We start from the raw sequence: 25,264 nt of genomic DNA, 5'->3' as shown, positions 1-25,264 counted from the left end.
ATATATATATATATATATATATATGTATCTATTGAGGTATAGTGCCCCCTTTAATAGCATTAGAGTTATTAGCTCATCACTCTTAACGCTGCCCATTTGAAAGATCTAAAAATTCCACCGATTCAGCTTTGACATTATTGGAAAAAGTAAGACCCATATCATTGTTGTTAATATGTTTGGGCCGATAACAAGTCTCCATTACAAATAAATAATAGATCATCTATATACCAACCATAGTACACCAGATTTGCCCCATATTCTGAATCATAGATGTATTTATGTTCAAAAGTGCCCATATATAAATAGGAAAAACATTACTTTTTTTGAGCTTCTTCTATGCAAAAATAATTTGGGGAGAAAGTTTATTTATGAACGTATTCAGGTCTACATACGAATCAAACATGTTATAAAAGTTTGATGGTTTGTATAATAGTCCCTTTCCCAATACCCTGATCCCACCATCTGACAGGTTATATTGAAAAAGGTTATAAATGCCACATTTTAGTCTGTGTAATCTTTTTTCCTTTGGTGGCTGTGTTCCTTCCTCTAGATCTCCGTCAACGTATACTGTTTTGAGTTTGTGTTTGGTATTCTCGCCATCAAAGACTCTAAATAATTTGCTATTTTGATTTGATAGAACTTTTGTCTTGGCGTCTATCTAAAAAAATAACTATTATTATTACTATTGTTGCCATTTTTAGTGTCACTATAATTCCCAGCTCTCATATACAAATGAGGGGTTCTGGGAATTTCACCATCTTCCTGCTGCACATCAAAACCTCAAATCTATTCACAGATGTCTCTTTATCAAATGTATTTTTATTATCCCTTAATATTTTCTAATTCCAAATCTTTCTCATAAACCTGCTGTACTATATGTGTTCTTTGTAATAATCTACTCTCATAATACTAGTTTTTTATGTTTAGTTACTAGTGTCCTGGCTTGTGTTTCTATTCGTGTTCTTTTGTTTTTATAGTGGTGCCCCTGTTTAAACAATTGCTGTGGTGATTTTTTTAAATACCCCATATTGCTGCTGCTACATCTCTCAGCTTCTTCAAACTGATCCATATACTCTCAAAAGAAAAAGATGGATAGTAATCAGCAGTGGTGCTCCATGTAGAATACAGTAATAGGAAACCAGAATGTAATGTATACACATATAATTATTTTTTCCACAAACCTAACAGTGCTGTTATGTTCTACACATCCATTATTTAACCACAATAGCAACTTTTAACTGGCCTCAATGGAGGAGATAAGAGAACAGGCTTTTAAAACTAAGGAACATAGGACCCACTAGTTTTCTCTGTTTGATCTTAAAGTAGATGTTTCAAAATGTATTAGAGAGTTTTTTGTTTTGTTTCTTAATAAACCAACTTTCTCTGCGGAAGTTGTTGCAAGAGGCCAGTGACCAGTAGAGTCCCAGGACTCAGTTGTACACAATAATGAGTTTATTACTTTAAATTTTACTTGAAGGGACATTAAACCCAAATGGGGTTTTTTCATGATTTGGAAAGATCATTTAATTTTAAACAACTTTCTAATTTACTTTTATTATCACATTTGCTTTATTCTCTTAATATCCTTTGCTGAAAAGCATATCTAGATAGGCTCAGTAGCTGCTGATTGGTGGCTGCACATAGATGCCTCGTGTGATTGCTCACCCATGTGCATTGCTATTTCTTCAACAAAGGATATCTAAAGAATGAAGCAAATTAAATAATAGAAGTAAATTGGAATATTGTTTAAAATTGTATTCTATATCTGAATCACAAAAGAAAAAATTGGATTTAATGTCCCTTTAACCTTTTTTCATGCTCAAATATTTTTAACATGCTTAACAGTTGATCTATCATATATGTAAAGTCCCAATGAAAAGTGCTGTTCTATGATTGGATCGTTTTTAGTAATTTTAAGAAAATGCATATTTCAACTTATTTCTGGGTACCTATAAAATATTTAGCATTAAGATGTATTATTATTATTATTTGGGAAACACAGACTCCTCCTGGCTCCTGTTTATAATATCTGTCTTTTCATATGCAGGGAAGGGGGAGTGTCTGCTGTTTCTGTTTCCCCAGCCCCTTTCACTGGGTGTCCCAATCTAACCTCATCAACAGTGCTAAACTAGGAGCTTCTAAGTAAATTTTTAAAATGTTTTATACTGGATGTTTAGATCAGTAGCTGTGCATATTCTTCTTTATAGCAGTGTCTATTACATGCAGTTACATGAAAATTGGTGTATACTGTCTCTTTAACCCAATTGTACCAGTAATATATATGATCACAGTTAGCAGCCAATAATACACATTAAAAGCTAAAACGATCTACTGGGGTTGCCATTTCCCTTTGGGGCTGCACTGACCTTGTTAGGTGGGACCAGAATAATACACTTCAGAAAGTTCTCCTCTGTGAAAAGTATAAGTGGGCTAAAAGAAGCTGCTCCCAGGTGGTAACTGGGCCATAGAACAAGCAACTGAGAGCTACTGTTTGTTCCTGGCAGATTGCTTCTCTTTCTATATGTAATAATACACATTACGCCATGCTTTTTGCCAGATTTAAAAATAAATACACAGTGACATGCATTTTAATCAGTCTCTTATGAGATTTCTATGTTTAAGTAGGTTTAAAAATGTTTTCTCTGAAATTTGAAAGTGTTCCTAACAACAGCCATAGTAATTTATTTGCCCAATTAAATATATATAATATAGCACTAAGGGATTGAAAATAAATGTAGAGAGAAGAAACAAAAGTTACATTACTATACAAAAAATACATCAGCCATGATCATACTGAGTAATTAATAATATAAATTTAATAAAATATGCATTTGAGGTTTTATCTCTCATCTATGTATAATTCTTCACAATGTTAAACTGTTGTCAATCAAACAGATGAAGTGAATGTTACCTTCATAGTGAGTAATGTATTTAATTGTTTCTTGCCATTTCATAGTCACATTCAAATGCAAAAAAGATTGCTTTATCATAAGATTCATGCCCAGAATCCTTTTAGAAGCTTTAATTTCACAGCAGAGATGCTCATTATACATGTTTATTGAAGGTTCCCTGTGGTTCCTTAAGAATGTTTGGTCAATGTATATTAATTTGTTTTAGAAGAGACAGAACATAAAAGTAAGTAATGCTGGTATTAGCAGAGGTTTTTTTTTAAAAATCACATCACAAAAGAATATTTCATTATGATTTTCTCTTTTAATAATGTTTCCTTGAATGGCATATGCTGATGGGTTGGACACAGAATGGTACACAAACATCTTTTTTTTAATGAATGAATGATTTTTTTTTTGCTTTGTTGAATGTAAAAGAGATCATTGTAAAATGTATTACAGTATTTTCCAAAATGTATAAAATGTATGTTCCTGTGCTAAGATTTTTTTATGCTTGTAAGGTGTGTTAATGTCCACAATTAATGCAGTGGGAAATCTGTTTATCAGCCTGTAAGCAATCAGTTCCTGTAAGCTTCAAATTCAAACAGCTCATGCAAATATATTTTACCATGCAAAAAAAAGAAAAAAAAAAGAAAATATATTTAGAGTTTACAGACCCTTTAAACTATTGCAGTATTTTGCAATTTAAATATAAAAAATCAATCTGTTAAAGAATGTATTTCCAAAAGCTTTAATTTTAAGGAAATTAGACACAAAGGACAAGATAATAAGTGGCACACAATTTAGCGCTCCCGCTTGAGTGTTAACTTCGCTAGAAGTTAACTTTTTGTACGCGATAAGTAGCACGAGTATTATAAGCTGAAAGTAAAAAATTTGAGCATGAGCAAAATCCGATGTGCGCAAAAAGTTGGACTTCGGATATCTTGACTGCATTTATTTCTTCCCATAGACTTCAAGGGAGCGTGCAAACTTAGAAAACCCCTAACACCTATACTTGCTTGCTAACCTGATTGCGTTTAAGCTAAGAGCGCTTATTTTGACATGAATTATTCATATTTCACATTCCAATGTTCTTCACATAGACTAATATATTCTATGTATTGTTTAATATATATATATATATATATATATATATAATGTTTAATTGGTAAAATATATATCTATAACTATATCAATATATATTGGATGAAATATAGGTATATACAGATATATATAGGAATATATATTGAACAATACATAGAACATTTTCTATTATGTGAAGAACATGGAATGTAAAATTTCAGGTATTTGACTGGAAAGGGCTCCATTTTTGTATGAATAGAAGCACACTCACAGGAACAATAACATTGTTAGCCTGTTCTATAGTGATTTACCAACTGGGTGCAGCGTCTGATCCAACCTATTACGATTAGTCCAGCACTGAAATACCAGGCAAGTTCTTTTTTTTATATATACTGTATATATATATATATATATATATATATTTATATATATTTATATATATATATATATATATATATATATATATATATATATATATATATACACACAAATTAATTTAGCCAAAAATTATTTTTCACAGAGAAGAAATTTCCGGAAGTATATCAGTCTGATCACGCCTAACAAGGTAAGTCCAGCCCCAAAATACCAGGCAACCCATCTCTGAACAATGATTATTGGGTTAAAAGATGTTGCTTCCAGGTGGCAGATCACATAGAGCAAGCAAACAAGTTATTGAGCTGGAGTTACTTCCTGGGAGAGTGCTTCTCTTTCTCTATGTATATGTATATATTTGTTTATATGTGTATATATGTATGTAAATACATATGTACACATATAAATACATAAACACGTCTGTACATATTTATATATATATATGCATACATACACATATTTAGACATGTCCATGCATATATATATATAAAAGTGTGTGTGTGGTGTGTGTTAGAGCCCTTTTTTTGTAAAACACCTTATACCATATATGGTTAAGCCCTTATAGCTTATTATAGGTATATATATATATTGTTTCAGTGGGGCTTTATTTGCAGCTTAAAAAGACAGTACAGTCAAAAGTAAATGTTCACTATTGAGATAGAGCATGCGTTTTAAAAAAAAAAAAAAACTTTCCAATTTACTTCTATTATCTGTTTTGTTCTTTTGGTATCCTTTGTTGAAAAGTATACCTAGGTAGGTTTAGAAGAAGCAATGCACTACTGAGAGCTAGCTGCTGATTTGTGTCTGCACATATATGCCTATAGCTTTTGACTCACCAGAGGGATTAATTGAAAGTATTACTGGTTTAAGGAAAGCAATGTCTTTTTAAAATGTTCTTCAATCATTTGAACTCATCATTGCCATAATATTTGTAATATTTTTTTTAATATAGCTTAATTAATTAAAGATACTTTATTTAAATGAGAAGATTCCACATGAAACTTTGCAATGTATCTAAATATATATATATATATATATATATATATATATATATATATATATATTGAACGTATAGTATTATTATTATTATTATTATTATTATTATTATTATATATAATTGGCATTAGATTTATATTATTATTATATGTAATTGGCATTAGATTTATATTATTATTATTATTATTATATATAATTGGCATTAGATTTATATTATTATTATAAATAATTGGCACTAGATTTATATTATTATTATATATAATTGGCATTAGATTTATATTATTATTATTATATATAATTGGCATTAGATTTATATTATTATTATATATAATTGGCATTAGATTTATATTATTATTATTATATATAATTGGCACTAGATTTATATTATTATTATATATAATTGGCATTAGATTTATATTATTATTATTATATATAATTGGCACTAGATTTATATTATTATTATATATAATTGGCATTAGATTTATATTATTATTATATATAATTGGCATTAGATTTATATTATTATTATTATATATAATTGGCATTAGATTTATATTATTATTATTATTATATATAATTGGCATTAGATTTATATTATTATTATTATATATAATTGGCATTAGATTTATATTATTGTATACAACTGGCATTTGTTTAATGCGGTCCTTGAAAGGATTGCTCCAAAACAAAACTGTGCTGTACAGAAATCACAAAGCTCTAACCTTAGCCTATTTTAATTTAATAACATCTTTTAATTTTGTGTGATTAAGACAGCATTGTTAAGTTGAACTTCTGCTGCATAAATGCTTTAAGTCAAAAGTGTTTTCAATTTCTATATATGAGCTATAAAAATAAATGTAAGAGCTGCAGGATACAATTCTATTTTTAAAGACACAGTCTAATTACTCTAGTGCATTCTTTATTGTCTTCATCAAACAGTTTATTACAGATTCTGCCCCAGTATGCTGCTTAAAAAAAGGTTAGCTCTAGCGCCTGAATTGCAGCTCACATTGTAAATATTTTACAAATAATTGTATCTATGTATTTGTTTATTTTTACTTACCATAAAATTATATTATTATTATTATTATTATCATTATTATTATTATTATTAATAATAATAAATTGTTAATTTAGTTATGCTAAATTATTACTATGGTTATTAATATATTTTTGTAATAAAAATGTATATTATTTTTAATATATTAAGCACCGGCAGATAAAAATGCTGCTTTTACTTTTAGTATTACCATGTATATGTTATATTATATCACAAATCATCATTTTTGATTTTCTTCCAGTTGCAGTATCTGAATTTCCTTTAAGAGATGTAAAACAAAACCTAACACACATATAACAAGGCGAAAGTCAATGGTTGCACTCAAGCGCAAGCACAATTTGCACTCACTGAATAACCCCGACTGAAGACTTTGGGGTAAATTTGTCAACGAATCATGTCCGCCCGGCATCGCTAAATGCTTCTTGTGAAATGCTTGTGCAATGCTGCCCCCTGCACATTCGCGGCCAATTGGTTTCTAGCAGGGGGTGTCAATCATCCTGATTGTATCTAAAAGGTGGCAAACGAGTTAAGAGCATCAGTCTTACAACCACTGCTTCTTAACTTTTTTCCGGCTTAACGGAAACTTCGGGAGTAAATTGCAGCATCCACTGCTTGGTAAATCTACCCCCTAGTTTAACAATGCACATGCATGGCACCTGCTAGCAGCGGTTGTCACTCATCAAGATGGTGCACAGATTAAGGAGCAGCACTCTTAAGAATGCTGCTACTTAACTATCTTTTCAGGCACTCCTGAAATAACGGACCTCCGAAGCTGTTTGGTAAATGGAGTTCATTGTCTCTCTCTCTGGTATAGCCACTTTCACATTATTGGCTTCCACTGTGTCCCTACTGATTCAAACTCTTGTTGGCCTAACCTCTCTTACAGGTTGTGCCCCTTGGATGATTTACAAAAGCACCAAATGATCATATTGTGTACACATAATAGATATTTCTATAGTTCACAAAGTATCAGAATTGTTGGCATATGTAAAATGTACTAATGTTATCATAATGCAGAAATAATGTAGGGAAACATAATTTTGCTGTGTTTAAATATACATTTGCAGATTTTAACACATTTTCTAATGTAGCTAACTAACTTGCTGGCATGGTTGATTTCTTTGGAACCATTACATTATTTGTATGGATAAATCACAGAAATTCAATACGTTCAAAAGCGTGAAAAATGTTAATGATTACGTAGGGTTAAAGAGACACAAAATCCAATCCTTATTTCATGATTCACACAATTTTAAACAACTTTGCAATTTACTTCTAGTATTAAATTTGCTTCATTATCTTGTTATCCTTTGTTAAAGAAGCAGCAATGCACTACTGCTAGCTGAAAACATCAGTTGAGCCAATGACAGGAGACATATATGTAGAGCCACCAATTAGCAGCTAACTCCCAGTAGTAACCTACATAAGTATGCTTTTTAATTAAGGATACCAAAAGAACAAAGCAAATTAGATAACAAAAATCCATTGGAAATTTGCTTAAAGGATTACTTTCTGTTCTAATTTTTAAGCTAAACAACTAACATATTAAAGTTAATAAACATTAATTAAAACCTACTGACCTATATTTTCTCCAAAATGAAGTTTCATAACGTTCTAAAAGTTATATCTTTTATTCGCCGATGATGTCACGTTATCCTGCCCACTATTTTCAGCACTGCATGTTCAAAATACTTAAACCAATAACTTTGTGTTTAAAGCGCCATTTTGAAACCTAGGTATTGTAAACGGATTGGTACAGAGCAAAGGATACCCACAGAGTGGGTTTGGAAAACAATTAAATTTGCAGACAAGATTTCTGATATACGGTAGAGATATGTTAATGAAATTCTATTGATAAAAAGCGTATTTGGGGTAGTTAGTTAGTAACAGGCATAGAAAATATTTACTTACAGTGGCCCTTTAAAATTGTATCCTCTGTTTGAATCATGAACGTTTAATTTACGTGCAGTGCTGTATAAGACAGCTTTGATAAAGCACAAAACATGCCAGATAATTTAGGTGCCAAAAACGTGTTTCAAAGTTGTAACACATAAAGTGACTGAGCAGTGTTTTTGATTTAACAAGGTTTATCTCTGAGAGTCATTCCAGGCAGATTTGTGGGAAATCCCTTTATATTGAAGCCAACCATTTGATGGGGTTAGGCAAATCCTCTGGGCTGTCAAGTAGTAGCCTAGCTACCTGATGTGAAGGAAGGGGTGTGGTTATTGACAAAGAGGCTAACTGTGATGGTCAGCGGGTGTGGTTAGACAAGTCTATTAAAAACTGGACACTGAGGGGTTGTGGGCAGGAAACAGGTCATACTTCCGAACCATGTAACAATCCCATAAGATTCAGGACAAGTGGAAGGTCTGCCCACCTCAATCTCCCCATGCAATCTCCAAGTTTTAAAATCCACTACCCCATTACAAACTTTTCAAAACCCTTTTGTATTAGCACTGAATTAAAATCCTTCTAACACATAACTCTCCCCATATTCTCAGTCCTAAATTTGCAATACATAAATAAAAATAAATAATTAATAAAAGCACTTGCTAATTAAGAAAGCCTTAACGACAGCAACCCTGCATTGTCATCTTTTACAAGGTTATAACGTTATTCAGCAAAATAAGGGCCACTTTATGACTTTATATCAGGAGCCCACGAGACCTGCAAATGGCGCAGAGCATTGCACACAATATCTTCAGTTGTCTGAAAATCGGCAGATGATGCCTCATGTTACTGCTTAAGACCTATATGATCTCTGAAGAGGTATCAATCCCTTACTACATGTGTGTTATTGAATATGCTTGAAAGGAATGCTTGTGGATCAGACAAGAGCCAAATAGTTCTCTAAACTGCTTTCTAAGCCCTGAGGTTATCATTAACCACTCAGCTCTTTTGTCACTGTTACAAATCTATTTTCTGAACCTCGGAGGGTCCCAATGGACATTTTTATTAAAACACCCAGATCAGAAAAGAAAGAGTTCCACATAACCCGATCCTAAAACAATACTACAACAAATACTGACTTGTTGAAAGAACATAGTTTCATCGAGCTTATAGGCCCTGCCTCAGTCCCCTCCCATTTCCTGCTGTCTTCCATGTCAGTGGGTCATATCCACTCTCCCTTTTCTGAGATCGCTCTAGAAGAGTAAAACCCCTGGGGAGTGAGGCCTCCTTATCTACCGCAAGTTGGTCTTTTCTTTCTCAAAAAACCGCCAAACTAATATCAATATCTGGGAAAATGTCGCAACGGAGACAAGTAAAGTCGGATAAACCGCAGAAAACCCCTCAAAGACCACAAGAAGCTGTTAGTACCTTTTTTAAGCAAGTGGATAAAAATAAACACAAAAACAACACGGCCCCCCTGCTTTCAACTGCACCTGATGATAATGAGGGCTGCTCTGACAGCTCCAGCAGCTCTTCACCTCAAACACCTGAAATTGCAGCTGACCCACCCATCACCTATAAGGCCATCAAAGCCCTAATAGACCAAGTTAAAGTTTGCATAAAGGAGGAATGTGCAGACTTGAAAAAAGACATCTTGGATCTGGGCCGCAGAGTCGATTCACTTGAGGAACATGAATTTGTCTTTTCTCAGAAGATAGCTGATTTGACTTCCAAAGTCTCACATCATCACCAAAATTTCGTAGACATGGAAGACAAAATAGACGACCTCGAAAACCGCACTAGGCGCAATAATTTGCGCTTTCGGGGCATTCCTGAAACAGTCCAAAATAATGAGATACGAGAATATCTACAAGGTCTTTTTTCTGAAATAGCCGAGAAAGGAAATATGGAGCTAACGAATGTTACTCTGGAAAGAGCGCACAGAGCTCTGCGCCCTAAACCCGATGAGGACTCTCCACCCAGAGACATTATTGTCAAATTCCAAAATTATCAACATCGGGAAGATATCTACAATATGTCACGAAAACAACAATCAGTGTCATACCAAGGGCACCGTATACAGATCTATCAAGACCTGTCCATAAGGACACTGCAAAAAAGAAGAGATTTTTCGTTTCTGACACTCCACCTTAGGCAACTAAGGATCCCTTATAGATGGGGATTTCCTACATCAGTGATCTCCATAAAAAATGGGAAGAAATTTGAATGCCGATATCTGTCTGACGTTGAAAAGTTTTGCCACATGCTGGCAATTCCGGTTCCAACCGGAGACATGGATGTGCCTCTGCAAAATTCAACGCTAGGAAGACCAGCCAATAAGTCACAGAGAACACCCGGAGTGACAAATCCATCAAGCCAACTTAAAAGGAAGCAGATTAGCCCTGTGGAATCTGACTTAATACAACCAGGCTGACCTCACAAGGATCTCATACCCCATACTCCACTATGGGCCTAGCCCGTCACATCTGGTCAAATTGGACATAACCTACCAAGGACAGATCTCCAGAGATTGACCCCCACTAGATACTCACAATAGGGGGCTAGAACTTTATGTAATGCCTTAACTACAGAACTATGTGGCAAGTATACCTCCTGTTAGTGCCCTCCGGCACTGTTGACAAGATGTCTGTATGTATATCTAAACTGTTTAAGGTTGATGTTTCTTATCCTTTTTTTTGTCTTAGGCTTATACCAATTGCAGTTTCCCTTGCCTATCACACTTTAACAAAATATATAGGTAAAGAAAGCTCCCATAGGACCACTTGCCTAATTTTAGAGGTCAATGAGCTAACTACCCACAGTTCTTGTTTATTTTATATTATTACCACTAGATGGATAAGGGCTATTAAACTAGTATGATAGCTAGACAAAGAACCCGATAGTTTGAATTACCGTTGTTACACACTCAGCATTTGTATGAGAATACACACTCTTGAAATGTTTAATCAAGGCATAGGAAACTACCTCCTAATTAGAAAGGTCTTCGATAATTGTATGACATGTTCCTAAGTTATAACTAACCTTTAATTTTAATTAATTGTTATTGTTATGTATTTGTTGAGCTGAATATAAGATGCGCAATGTGAGTAGCCACCAGGCTTGTTAACCAGCCTCACCTGTTGAAAGTTTTTCAAGTTTATATATTTTTTTACTAAATACAATCATATATATACTATTATCTGTGAAGCCAACAGACACTATATACCATTGAGTTTTGTCCTCTACTTATAACCTACTTAGACATTACTCTCCCCTCCAAGTTCCCTCCTTCTTCCCTCCTTTTCTCCTCATCCTCCTCACATCTGCTATAAGTAAACACTGAGCATAAACTCCTATATTCATCCACCTCGCCTATAGATCCCACACAGTAAGAATGAACACTGTGACTATAGAAAGCCAAAATGTAAAAGGATTCCTATCTGCTGAAAAACGCTCTATAGCATACTTTGACTTTTATAAGAAGGGCATTGAAGTAGCCATGTTACAAGAAACACACTTTAAGAGACGAAATGAACCCCGCTTAGCTACACGCTACTTTGACAAACATTTCTTCAGCTCAGGGTTAAGTAGGAAAAATGGAGTATGCATATCAATCAAGCGCAATGTTCCCTTTGAATTAAAGCAAAAACACTCAGACAAAGATGGGAGACTGTTAATTTTAGTAGGTCTGTGCTACGGCGCCTTAATCACCTTGGTCAATGTCTATGCCCCAAATAGACCCACACCCAGGTTCTATAAATCGGTCATAAATACCATTCTAGATGTTTCAAAAGGTCCCATCATCTTAGGAGGAGACCTCAACTTCACTATGCACCCTTCTCTAGATAACTCTACAGGGAAGTCATATCTCGGTAACAAAATTCTAAAAGCCAATTATGCGGCCTTATGCTCAATTTCCCTGTTCGATACCTGGAGAATAGCGCACCCCACACAAAGAGACTACACATTCTTTTCCCACCCACAACATTCTTACTCTAGATTGGACTACATTCTATGTAGCCAGACACTTTTAACTAACCTGGTACAGTCTAGAATATCACATACCCCATGGTCTGACCATAGCATGGTTCTATCTACTTTCCAGTGGTCTACTAAACCGATAAACACTTTTAACTGGAGACTAGATGAAACCATCCTGACGAATCAGGAAACGCTGGAAAAACTAACAGAAGCGACTGACGAATTTTTTCTTAATAACAAACCTGCAGACACATCTGCAAGAAACAACTGGGAAACGTACAAATGTTATATTAGGGGTTTCCTAATAAAACATACAGCTTAAATACGCAAGATGATGAAGGCCCAAGTAACATCTCTGACTGACACTTTAACCATAGCCGACAGGTTACATAAAACTGATCCGACCTCAACCCAAAAACTAGCAGATCTCGTCTCAGCCAGAGAAAGCCTAAATAAATTTTTAACTCAACAAGCCCACCTTAGGGCCTTAACTACTAAAGCCAAATTCTTTGCAGAAAGCAATAAAGCTGGGAGGCTTCTGGCGAGATCACTTAAAAAGCAAAAATATAATTCATTCATTAGATCTATTTCACACCCCTCTGGCAGGATGGTGAACAAACATGAAGAAATTGCCGAAACATTCGTATCCTACTACACTAAACTTTATAACATTAACCCCAACATAACCCAAGACACTAGCAATAGTATAACAAGCTATCTTGCCACTTTAGAGACCCCTAGCATAACAGAGGATGATAGTCATGCCCTAGACGCCCCTATTACCACCCAAGAAATTCTCAATGCCATCAATGCACTCCCTAATGGAAAATCCCCTGGACCGGATGGGTTAACGGCTAAATTTTACCAACTATTCCGATCACAAATGTGCCCACCCCTGCATGCACTATTCACATCTATAGACAAAGGAGAAGCTTTTTCTAACTCTCTACTAGAAGCTACAATCACTGTAATCCCAAAGGCGGACAAGGTGGGCACCCTGGCGGGTAATTATAGACCCATATCTCTTTTAAATATAGATATAAAGATTTATGCTAAAATTTTGGCTAATCGCCTTAATATGATCCTACCAAAAATTATACATCCAGATCAAGTGGGATTTGTCAAGGGCAGAGAGGCTAAAGATAATACAATCCGAGTCCTGCATTCCTTACAAGCTTCGCATGATAACAAAACCCCCTTGACGCTCTTATCAACTGACGCTGAAAAAGCCTTCGACAGGGTCAGCTGGCAATTCATGTGGGGGGCCCTGTCGAAGTTTGGCTTCTCTAAAACCTTTATCGATAGAATACAAGCGTTATACTCTACCCCACAAGCCAGAGATCGAGTAAACGGAACTATATCCCACTCCTTTCCAATTACCAATGGAACCCGCCAGGGGTGCCCACTGTCCCCACTATTGTTTGCTTTAACCATAGAGATCTTGGCTATTAAGATCAGAGATAACAAAGATATATTAGGCCTACCATTTAACCAAATTAATCAGAAATGTTTGCTATTTGCAGATGATGTGATTTTTACCTTACGATCCCCTTCTACCACTTTACCTGCCTTGTTACAAACCCTAAAAGAATATGGGCAGGTCTCTAACTTCTCCATTAATATGGGGAAGTCGGGAATCATGCTATTAAACTCCCCTAAAAGTGATATAGACTTTGTAACCCAGCAAACATCGTTCCAAATTGTTGATAAACTTAAATACCTAGGCCTACTGATCCCACACAAACACCAAGATTTATTTAGTATTAATTATCTAGGCCTCCAAAAATCAGTGAGCGCCTTACTGGAGGGATGGCACAGACAGGGTCACCTATCGTGGATGGGTAGAATTAACACTGTGAAAATGATGATAATACCAAAATACTTATTTCTATTCCAGACGCTGCCGATGGCCCTGCCGGTCTCATTCCTAAAAACCCAACAAAATATGATCAACTCATTCATATGGTCCTACAAAAAACCCAGAGTTGCCCAACAGACACTATATATGCATAAAGAAGATGGTGGGCTCAACGTCCCAAATCTCCTAAACTACTATAGGGCTGTCCACTTATCCCGAGTGATCTCGTGGTCCCATTCCGCTGACTCTGCCCTATGGGTACAAATTGAAAGCTCTCTCCTGGAGACAAGATCCATCAGAGACGTGGCGTGGCTGCCCAAATCTCAAAGACCTCAGCTAGCATACCGGAATAACTATGTTAGAGCCACCTTAGAGGTGTGGGACCATGTGATAACACACTTTGCAGACATATCCACTCCTGTTTCCCCCCTCTCCCCACTATTGAATAATCAGATTTTCTTACAGAATTCCTTTTTCTCCCATGTGAACAAAGAGGAACACTTACACAACCTACCTATTTACCTACTAGTGGAATCAGGGAGGATCAAGGATAGATCAAAACTACAAGAGGAACTAGGGCCACCTTTTCATAGCTGGTACTCATACCTTCAAATAAGACATGCGCTTTCAGAGAACGCATTTAAAGCTAATATATTTAGATCACTGACTACTTTTGAGAAGCTATGTATAAACCCCGAGTGCAAAAAAGCTCACTTATCGCTAACTTATAAACTGCTAAGACGCATTTCCCCGGATCAACACCCCTCTTTCATTATGAAATGGGAATCAGAGATGATAGATAACTTCACTGAAGAAGAGTGGAGAAATAGCTTCAGAATGACACACTCTGTCTCAACCTCCCTGTTCATATCTGAACTGAATTATAAAATACTCACCCAGTGGTACTTAACACCCCAGCGCCTTAGATATATTTACCCCACGGCTTCACCAACCTGTTGGAGACGCTGTGGAGAATTGGGGACAATGACCCACATTTGGTGGGGGTGCCCCCTCTTATCAGAATTCTGGCGAAATATAGAGAGGTGCACTAATAAAATTTTAGGCTTGGAAATCGCCTTGAACTCTAGAATTGTATTGCTTAACATGATCCCACCAATACACTGTATATATCGCACGACACTCCTTAAATTGATGCTAGCCTGTGCAAAGAGACTGATACCCAGACAGTGGAAGACGCAAAACATTCCAACACACACACAATGGGTAGCAGAAGTAGGACACGTACTGAAACTAGAAAAGCAACATTATTATTATGTGGGAAAACGAGACCCTTTCAATGATATGTTCTTTATTTGGGAACAAGGCCTCTATAAACTAAAAGAAGACAGAGAAATCTAAAGCATAGAATAGAGACAATCTAGAATTCTACCTTCATTTCTGAACTCTACATACCCCTCTAGCACCCTACCTTTTCCTCCCCCCTGATCCTTCCCTTCCTCCCTCCCCCTCCCTACCCCACCGCCCAGTGTAAAGGGGACACTATTATAGGACAGCTTACCAACAACCAAAGATTGATTGTATTCTCTTTGAAATGTATGTTTTTCATACTATTTTATTTTCAGGATATATCACAGCCTTCTATAAATATACCACTGATCACTAATTTTCTGAAATTGTAATTATACAATGTTTCAAATGTTGAAAGTAAATTTACCTTTTTTTTATTATATGTATTGTGTTGAAACAAAAAATCAATAAAAACTATTGAATCAAAAAAAAAAAAAAAAAAAATTAATTTAAAAGAAAAAAAATAGCTGCTCAGTAAATTAAGCTTTTATGAAGGCCTAGTTAAAAAACATTCGGCTAGATTTAGAGTTTGGCGTTAGCCGTCAAAACCAGCATTAGGGTCTCCTAACGCTGGTTTTGGGCTACCGCTGGTATTTAGAGTCAGTCAGGAAAGGGTCTAACGCTCACTTTGCAGCCGCGACTTTTCCATACCGCAGATCCCCCTACGCCATTTGCGTATCCTATCTTTTCAATGGGATCTTTCTAACGCTGGTATTTAGAGTCTTGGCTGAAGTGAGCGTTAGAAATCTAACGACAAGACTCCAGCCGCAGCAAAAAGCCAGGAGTTAAGAGCTTTCTGGGCTAACGCCGGTTCATAAAGCTCTTAACTACTGTGCTCTAAAGTACACTAACACCCATAAACTACCTATGTACCCCTAAACCGAGGCCCCCCCACATCGCCGCCACTCTAATACATTTTTTTAACCCCTAATCTGCTGACCGTACCCCGCCGCAACCTACGTTATCCCTATGTACCCCTAATCTGCTGCCCCTAACACCGCCAACCCCTATATTATATTTATTAACTCCTAATCTGCCCCCCCCCCAATGTCGCTGCTACCTTCCTACAATTATTAACCCCTAATCTGCCGACCGGACCTCACCGCTACTATAATAAAGTTATTAACCCCTAATCCGCCTCACTCCCGCCTCAATAACCCTATAATAAATAGTATTACCCCTAATCTGCCCTCCCTATCATCGCCGACACCTAACTTCAAGTATTAACCCCTAATCTGCCGACCGGACCTCACCGCTACTCTAATAAATTTATTAACCCCTAAAGCTAAGTCTAACCCTAACCCCCCTAAATTAAATATAATTTAAATCTAACGAAATAAAATAAATCTTATTAAATAAATTATTCCTATTTAAAGCTAAATACTTACCTGTAAAATAAACCTTAATATAGCTACAATATAACGAATAATTATATTGTAGCTATTTTAGGATTAATATTTATTTTACAGGTAACTTTGTATTTATTTTAACCAGGTACAATAGCTATTAAATAGTTAATAACTATTTAATAGCTACCTAATTAAAATAATTACAAAATTACCTGTAAAATAAATCCTAACCTAAGTTAAAATTAAACCTAACACTACACTATCAATAAATTAATTACATAAAATACCTACAAATAAATACAATTAAATAAACTAACTAAAGTACAAAAAATAAAAAAGAACTAACTAAAAAATAATTTACAAACATTAGAAAAATATTACAACAATTTTAAGCTAATTACACCTACTCTAAGCCCCCTAATAAAATAACAAAGCCCCCCAAAATAAAAAAATCCCCTACCCTTTTCTAAAATTAAAATAGAAAAGCTCTTTTACCTTACCAGCCCTTAAAAGGGCCTTTTGCGGGGAATGCCCCAAATAATTCTGCTCTTTTGCCTGAAAAAAAAACATACAATACCCCCCCCAACATTACAACCCACCACCCACATACCCCTAATCTAACCCAAACCCCCCTTAAATAATCCTAACACTAAGCCCCTGAAGGTCTTCCTACCTTATCTTCACCACGCCGGGTATCACCGATCGGTCCAGAAGAGCCTCAAAAGTCTTCATCCAAGCCCAAGCGGGGGCTGAAGAGATCCATCATCGGGCTGAAGAGGTCCATCATCGGGCTGAAGTCTTGATCCAAGGGGCGGCTGAAGAGGTCCATCATCGGGCAGAAGTCTTCATCCTATCCGGGCAGAAGAGGACATCCCAACTGGTAGACATCTTCATCCAAGCCGCATCTTCTATTTTCATTGATTCGGAGCGGAGCGGAGCCATCTTCTTCCAGCTGACGCGGATCCATCCTCTTTTACCGACGCCTACTCGCCGAATGACGGTTCCTTTAAATGACGTCATCCAAGATGGCGTCCCTCGAATTCCGATTGGCTGATAGGATTCTATCAGCCAATTAGAATTAAGGTAGGAAAATTTTGGATGAAGATAGAAGATGCGGCTTGGATGAAGATGTCTACCGGTCCGGATGTCCTCTTCTGCCCGGATAGGATGAAGACTTCTGCCCGATGATGGACCTCTTCAGCTGCCGCTTGGATCAAGACTTCAGCCCGATGATGGACCTCTTCAGCCCGATGATGGACCTCTTCAGCCCGATGATGGACCTCTTCAGCCCGATGATGGATCTCTTCAGCCCCCGCTTGGGCTTGGATGACTTCGGAGGCTCTTCTGGACCAATCGGTGATACCCGGCATGGTGAAGATAAGGTAGGATGATCTTCAGGGGGTAGTGTTAGGTTTATTTAAGGGGGGTTTGGGTTAGATTAGGGGTATGTGGGTGGTGGGTTGTAATGTTGGGGGGGTATTGTATGTTTTTTTTTTTTTTCAGCAAAAGAGCAAAATTCTTTGGGGCATGCCCTGCAAAAGGCCCTTTTAAGGGCTGGTAAGGTAAAAGAGTTTTTCTATTTTAATTTTAGAATAGGGTAGGGAATTTTTTTATTTTGGGGGGCTTTGTTATTTTATTAGGGGGCTTAGAGTAGGTGTAATTAGCTTAAAATTGTTGTAATCTTTTTCTAATGTTTGTAAATTATTTTTTTATTTTTTGTAACTTAGTTCTTTTTTTATTTTTTGTACTTTAATTAGTGTATTTATTTGTATTTATTTGTAGGTATTTGTATTTAATTTATTTATTGATAGTTTAGTGTTAGGTTTAATTGTAGATAATTGTAGGTATTTTATTTAATTAATTTATTGATAGTGTAGTGTTAGGTTTAATTGTAACTTAGGTTAGGATTTATTTGACAGGTCATTTTCTAATTATTTTAACTAGATAGCTATTAAATAGTTATTAACTATTTAATAGCTATTGTACCTGGTTAAAATAAATACAAAGTTGCCTGTAAAATAAATATTAATCCTAAAATTTCAGCTCAAACGGCCCCATTGTTTCCTATGGGGAAATCGTGCATGAGCACGTTTTTGAAGCTGGCCGCGTCCGTAAGCACCGCTGGTATTGAGAGTTGCAGTGGCGGTAAATATGCTATACGCTCCATTTTTGGAGCCTAACGCAGCCCTTCTGTGAACTCTAAATACCAGTAGTATTTAAAAGGTGAGGGGGGAAAAAAAAACAGTGTTAGCTAAGCAATATCGCAATCGTAATCTTTTTGTGCAAATTACAAGTTCAAAGTAAAGTCATTCTCTTTACTTTAAATACAAAGTTGCCTGTAAAATAAATATTAATCCTAAAATAGCTACAATATAATTATTATTTATATTGTAGCTATATTAGGGTTTATTTTACAGGTAAGTATTTAACTTTAAATAGGAATAATTTATTTAATAAGAGTTAATTTATTTTGTTAGATAAAAATTATATTTAACTTAGGGGGTGTTAGTGTTAGGGTTAGACTTAGCTTTAGGGGTTAATACATTTTTTAGAGTAGCGGTGAGGTTCGGTCGGCAGATTAGGGGTTAATACTTGAAGTTAGGTGTCGGCGATGTTAGGGAGGGCAGATTAGGGGTTAATACTATTTATTATAGGGTTATTGAGGCGGGAGTGAGGCGGATTAGGGGTTAATAACTTTATTATAGTAGCGGTGAGGTCCAGTTGGCAGATTAGGTGTTAATAATTGTAGGTAGGTGGCGGTGACGTTGGGGGCGGCAGATTAGGGGTTAATAAATATAATATAGGGGTCGGCGGTGTTAGGGGCAGCAGCTTAGGGGTACATAGGGATAACGTAGGTGGCGGCGGTGTACGGAGCGGCAGATTAGTGGTTAAAAAAAATATGCAGCGGTCAGCGATAGCGGGGGCAGCAGATTAGGGGTTAATAAGTGTAAGGTTAGGGGTGTTTAGACTTGGGTTTCATGTTAGGGTGTTAGGTGTAGAAAGTGTTTCCCCTTAGGAAACAATGGGGCTGCGTTAGGAGCTGAACGCTGCTTTTTTTTTTAGGTTTTTTTTTTCAGCTCAAACGGCCCCATTGTTTCCTATGGGAAAATCGTGCATGAGCACGTTTTTGAAGCTGGCCGCGTCCGTAAGCACCGCTGGTATTGAGAGTTGCAGTGGCGGTAAATATGCTATACGCTCCATTTTTGGAGCCTAACGCAGCCCTTCTGTGAACTCTAAATACCAGCGGTATTTAAAAGGTGAGGGGGGAAAAAAAACACTGTTAGCTAAGCAATATCGCAATCGTAATCTTTTTGTGCAAATTACAAGTTCAAAGTAAAGTCATTCTCTTTACTGCAAACAAATTTAGCACCCGCCAGGTTTGTGCTAGCGTACAGTGCAAGAGTTAAAACAAAAAGGTGCATTAAATACAACATAACAACATAAATACATTAAAATGAAGTGTTACACTCATATATACACTATCTGATAAAAAATATTAATATCAATATTTAATATTTAATATTAATATCAATATTTAACGGTTAAAGGTATATGATAAATTACAAGGTATTTGAATGGAAAGGACTATAATTGATATATATATATATATATATACATATATATATATATATATATATATATATATATATATATATATATACAGTATATATATATATATATATATATATACATATATTTGTCTAAATATGTGTATGTGTGTATACACACAGTCTTTTGCTTGTAGTAGTCTATGATTGGGACTGTTTTATTGTATATGTCTATCTATCTATCTATCTATCTATCTATCTATCTATCTATCTATCTATCTATCTATCATCTATTGGGTACTTATAGAGTGCAAACTAATCACCCATGAGGGTCTCAAGGCGCTATGGGAAAACAGATAGGAGGAGGGGGGAAGGGATGGGATGGGTGTTTTGTCAAAGAGCCAGGTTTTGAGGTCCTTTCTAAACTTTGTAAGGATTTGTAAAGATTGTCTGAGGTGCAGCGGGAGGGTGTTCCATGTCTTCGCTGCTATGTGGGAGAAGGATCTTCCGTCTGCTGTAGATTTGCTGATGCGGGGGATCACTGCCAGTGCTTGGTCGGACCAATCGGAGTTGTCTGGCGGAGGTGTAGAAATTTACGCGGTGGTTAATGTATTCGGGTCCGATGTTGTGTAGGGCCTTGAACGCGTGGGTAAGGAGCTTGAAGGTGATTCTCTTGTTGATGGGGAGCCAGTAAAGGTTCCTTAGGTGTTCGGTGATGTGGCATTGGAGAGGGATGCCGAGGATGAGTCTGGCTGAGGCATTCTGGATACGTTGGAGTCTCTTTTGAAGTTTATTGGTGGAGTCAGCGTAGAGTGCGTTGCCGTAGTCCAACCGGCTGCTGACAAGGGCATGGGTGAATTTTTTCCTGGTTTCAGTAGGGATCCACTTGAAGATGTTTCGTAGCAGGTGGAGGATGTGGAAGCATGTTGAGATGATGGCATTGATTTGTTGGTTCAGTCCAGGATGAAGCCTAGATTTCATGCGTAGTCGGTTGGGGTTGGAGGGTGACCAAGGGCTCTGGGCCAGCAGGAGTCATCCCATGCAGATTTATTGGGTCTGAGGAGGAGGACTTTGGTTTTGTCTGTGATCAGTTAGAGCCGGTTGTCATTCATCCAGGCGGCAACTGCTGTCAGGCCTTCGTGGATGTTCTTTTTGGTGGTGGTGGGTTTTCAGGTGAGTGAGATGATTAACTGGGTGTTGTTGGCGTAGGAGACAATGTTGAGGTTGTGGCGTTGGACGATGGCTGCAAGAGGGTCCATGTAGATGTTGAAGAGGGTGGGGCTCAGCAAAGAGCCTTGCGGTACACCACAGTTGACTGGTTTGGGTTTGGAGGAGAAGGGCAGGAGTCTGACTTTCTGGGTCCTGCCTGTGAAGGCGTCATGTAGGGGGGTGCGGAGGGTGTTGTGGTCTACAGTGTCAAAGGCTGCAGAGAGGTCTAGGAGGATGAGGGCGGCAGTTTCTCCTCGGTCGAGCATGGCATGGATGTTGTCTGTGGCAGCAAGGAGGACAGTCTCTGTGCTGTGGTTGCTTCTGAAACCAGATTGGGAGTGGTCCAGGGTCTGGTTGGCCTCAATGTGGTCAATAAGTTGCGAGTTGATGGACTTCTCTATGACTTTGGCTGGGAAGGTGAGTAGAGAGATGGGGTGGTAGTTATTCAGGTCCGTGGGGGTCTGCCAAGGGTTTCTTCAGCAGGGGTTTCAGTTCTGCGTGCTTCCAGACATCCGGGAAGGTGCCGGTTTTGATAGAGCAGTTGATGGTGCGGCGGAGTTCCGGGTGCAATGGTGTCGCTTGCTTTGTTGAATATGTGATGGGGGCATGGGTCCGAGGGTGCGCTGGAGTGGATGGATTTCATGATTCTGAGGGTGTCCTCTGTAGTGAGGGGGCTCCAGATAGTCCATGTGTGGTGTGGGGGGGCAAATTTGGGAGGGGTGTCATTGTGTGTAGGGGAGTGGGTGGTAGGGGGTGAGTTATGAGGTGTGAAACTGTCATAGATGTCAAGGATCTTGCAGTGGGAGTGTGCAGCGAGGGTATTGCAGAGGTCCTGGGAGGGTGGGATGTTGGTGGTGTCGCTGTTGGGTTTAGAGAATTCCTTGATGACTGAGAACAACTCCTTGCTGTTGTGTGCGTTAGAGTTGATTCTGTCTTGGATGGATGTTTTTTTGGTGGTTTTTATGAGGTGGTAGTGGGTAGTGATTGCTTCCTTAAAGGCAGTTTTTTCCAGAAGGGTCTTGCTGGATCTCCAGGTTCTTTCTAATCGTCTGCAGTGGCGTTTGGAGTCCTGAAGGACCGGGGTGAACCAGCAGGCCTTGTTGGTGGTTTAGCGGCTGGACGGTCTTTAGAGGGGGGCAAGGGTGTTGGAGCAGTCTGTAATCAAGAGGTGGAGGTTGTGGGTGGAGGAGTTGGAGTCTGTGGAGGTAGGTGGGTAGGATTTGTTTAGGGTGCTGTGTAGTTGGTCTTGGGTGATGTTGTTCCAGTTTCTGCGGGGGGTGGTACGGTCGGAGGTGGGTGGTGGGTTTGTTGAAAGAGAAGTGTATGCAGTGGTGGTCAGTCCAGAGGAGTTCGGTGATGTTATTGACTGAGATGTGGTTGCCTCAGGAGAATATTGGGTCAAGGGTGTGGCCGGCTGCGTGGGTTGGGTAGTTTACGAGTTGCTTCAGTCTGATGGTTCCGAGGTTTTCCAGGAGGGTGGAGGTGTTGTGATCGCTGGGGTTATCAAGATGGAAGTTGAGGTCACCAAGGAGGATGTAGTCCATTAAGGCGAGGGCATGGGGTGCGATGTGGTCAGTGATGGAGTCGCAGAAGGCGTGACAAGGTCCAGGAGGTCTGTAGATGAGGGTGGTGTTGGGGTTGACCTGGATCTTGAAGTGTAGGTGTTCTAGGCCTGGTGAGTGGTCATTGGAGCTGGTTGCAACTTGGATGATGTGTTTGTGGATGATGGCGATGCCTCTTCCAGGTCAGTTGCTGCGGTCTTTGTGGCAGATCTTGTAGTCTTCGGGTATTGCAGTGGCGATGTCCGGAACTGATGTGGGGTTTAGCCAGGTCTCGGTGAGGAAGGCAACGTCTGGGGAGGTGGAGTCTAGCAGGTTCCAGATTTCGAGGGCGTGCGTGTGGATGGAGCGGGTGTTGAGGAGGATGCAGTTGATGCAATTGCGGCTGTTTTTGGGTGGGTTAGTTGGTTGGGTTGTGGTCCGGAAGGGAGGGGAAGGAGCAGTTGGGGCAGGTAAAATGCCCGAAGGTGTTGGTCGGGGATGCATGGTGGCAGGCGGACGATCCACCGGTGTTGAGCGCGTGGAGGGTGCTCGCATCGTAGTGGCAGCAGTTTTTGGTGCCACAGTTCATGGCGTTGGGAGTGGTCGGGGTGCGGATGGGTTTGCCTTTGGCGTGCCTTCGGTGCACCAGCGCCACGCCCGCTGCGCTCTTGTCTGCTGTGCAGTCGCACAGGGAGCAGCATTAAATACAGCAGGAAGGTGGGCCGGCTGGTTAGCTGGATAGGGGTAGGTGTGAAATAAAAACAGAGCAAGCAGAATATAGTAAAATACAACAAAAATACATAGGGAGGAGGGAGAGAGAACTTACTTCAATTGTGCTGGGAACAACATTAAATACAGCAGGAAGGTGGAGCGGTCGGGGTGCGGATGGGTTTGCCTTTGGCGTGCCTTTGGTGCACCACGCCCGCTGCGCTCTTGTCTGCTGTGCAGTCGCACAGGGAGCAGCATTAAATACAGCAGGAAGGTGGGCCGGCTGGTTAGCTGGATATGGGTAGGTGGTGTGAAATAAAAACAGAGCAAGCAGAATACAGTAAAATACAACAAAAATACATAGGGAGGAGGGAGAGAGAACCTTCTGACTTGTTTTTAATATATTTGTTATACTTTTTAACCACTTCTGATTAATCCTTTGGAGCTGGAACATCCTTCTTTGCCTTGCCTCCTATTAGGAGTTTCCTGTGCCTATATATCTAGAGCTTGATTTTGTAGCTCTAGACAATGTGAGTACCTTTCTAGGGTTCTGCTGTAAATTTTACATAACCACAGAACTTCACTATATGTGTTTCTTCTTTTTTTCCCCTGAGGTTCACCTACTGAGCATTACTACGTGATTACCTGGGACTTTTATCCTTTTTTGTGCACTATCACATTTGTTTTTATTTATATATATATATATATATATATATATATATATATATATATATATATATATACAGGGAGTGCAGAATTATTAGGCAAATGAGTATTTTGACCACATCATCCTCTTTATGCATGTTGTCTTACTCCAAGCTGTATTGGCTCGAAAGCCTACTACCAATTAAGCATATTAGGTGATGTGCATCTCTGTAATGAGAAGGGGTGTGGTCTAATGACATCAACACCCTATATCAGGTGTGCATAATTATTAGGCAACTTCCTTTCCTTTGGCAAAATGGGTCAAAAGAAGGACTTGACAGGCTCAGAAAAGTCAAAAATAGTGAGATATCTTGCAGAGGGGATGCAACACTCTTAAAATTGCAAAGCTTCTGAAGCGTGATCATCGAACAATCAAGCGTTTCATTCAAAATAGTCAACAGGGTCGCAAGAAGCGTTTGGAAAAACCAAGGCGCAAAATAACTGCCCATGAACTGAGAAAAGTCAAGCGTGCAGCTGCCAAGATGCCACTTGCCACCAGTTTGGCCATATTTCAGAGCTGCAACATCACTGGAGTGCCCAAAAGCACAAGGTGTGCAATACTCAGAGACATGGCCAAGGTAAGAAAGGCTGAAAGACGACCACCACTGAACAAGACACACAAGCTGAAACGTCAAGACTGGGCCAAGAAATATCTCAAGACTGATTTTTCTAAGGTTTTATGGACTGATTAAATGAGAGTGAGTCTTGATGGGCCAGATAGATGGGCCCGTGGCTGGATTGGTAAAGGGCAGAGAGCTCCAGTCCGAC

This window comes from Bombina bombina, chromosome 5, assembly GCF_027579735.1.
Source record: "Bombina bombina isolate aBomBom1 chromosome 5, aBomBom1.pri, whole genome shotgun sequence".
In the NCBI taxonomy this organism is placed as follows: Eukaryota; Metazoa; Chordata; class Amphibia; order Anura; family Bombinatoridae; genus Bombina; species Bombina bombina.
Note: the sequence above shows the minus strand (reverse complement) of the source record.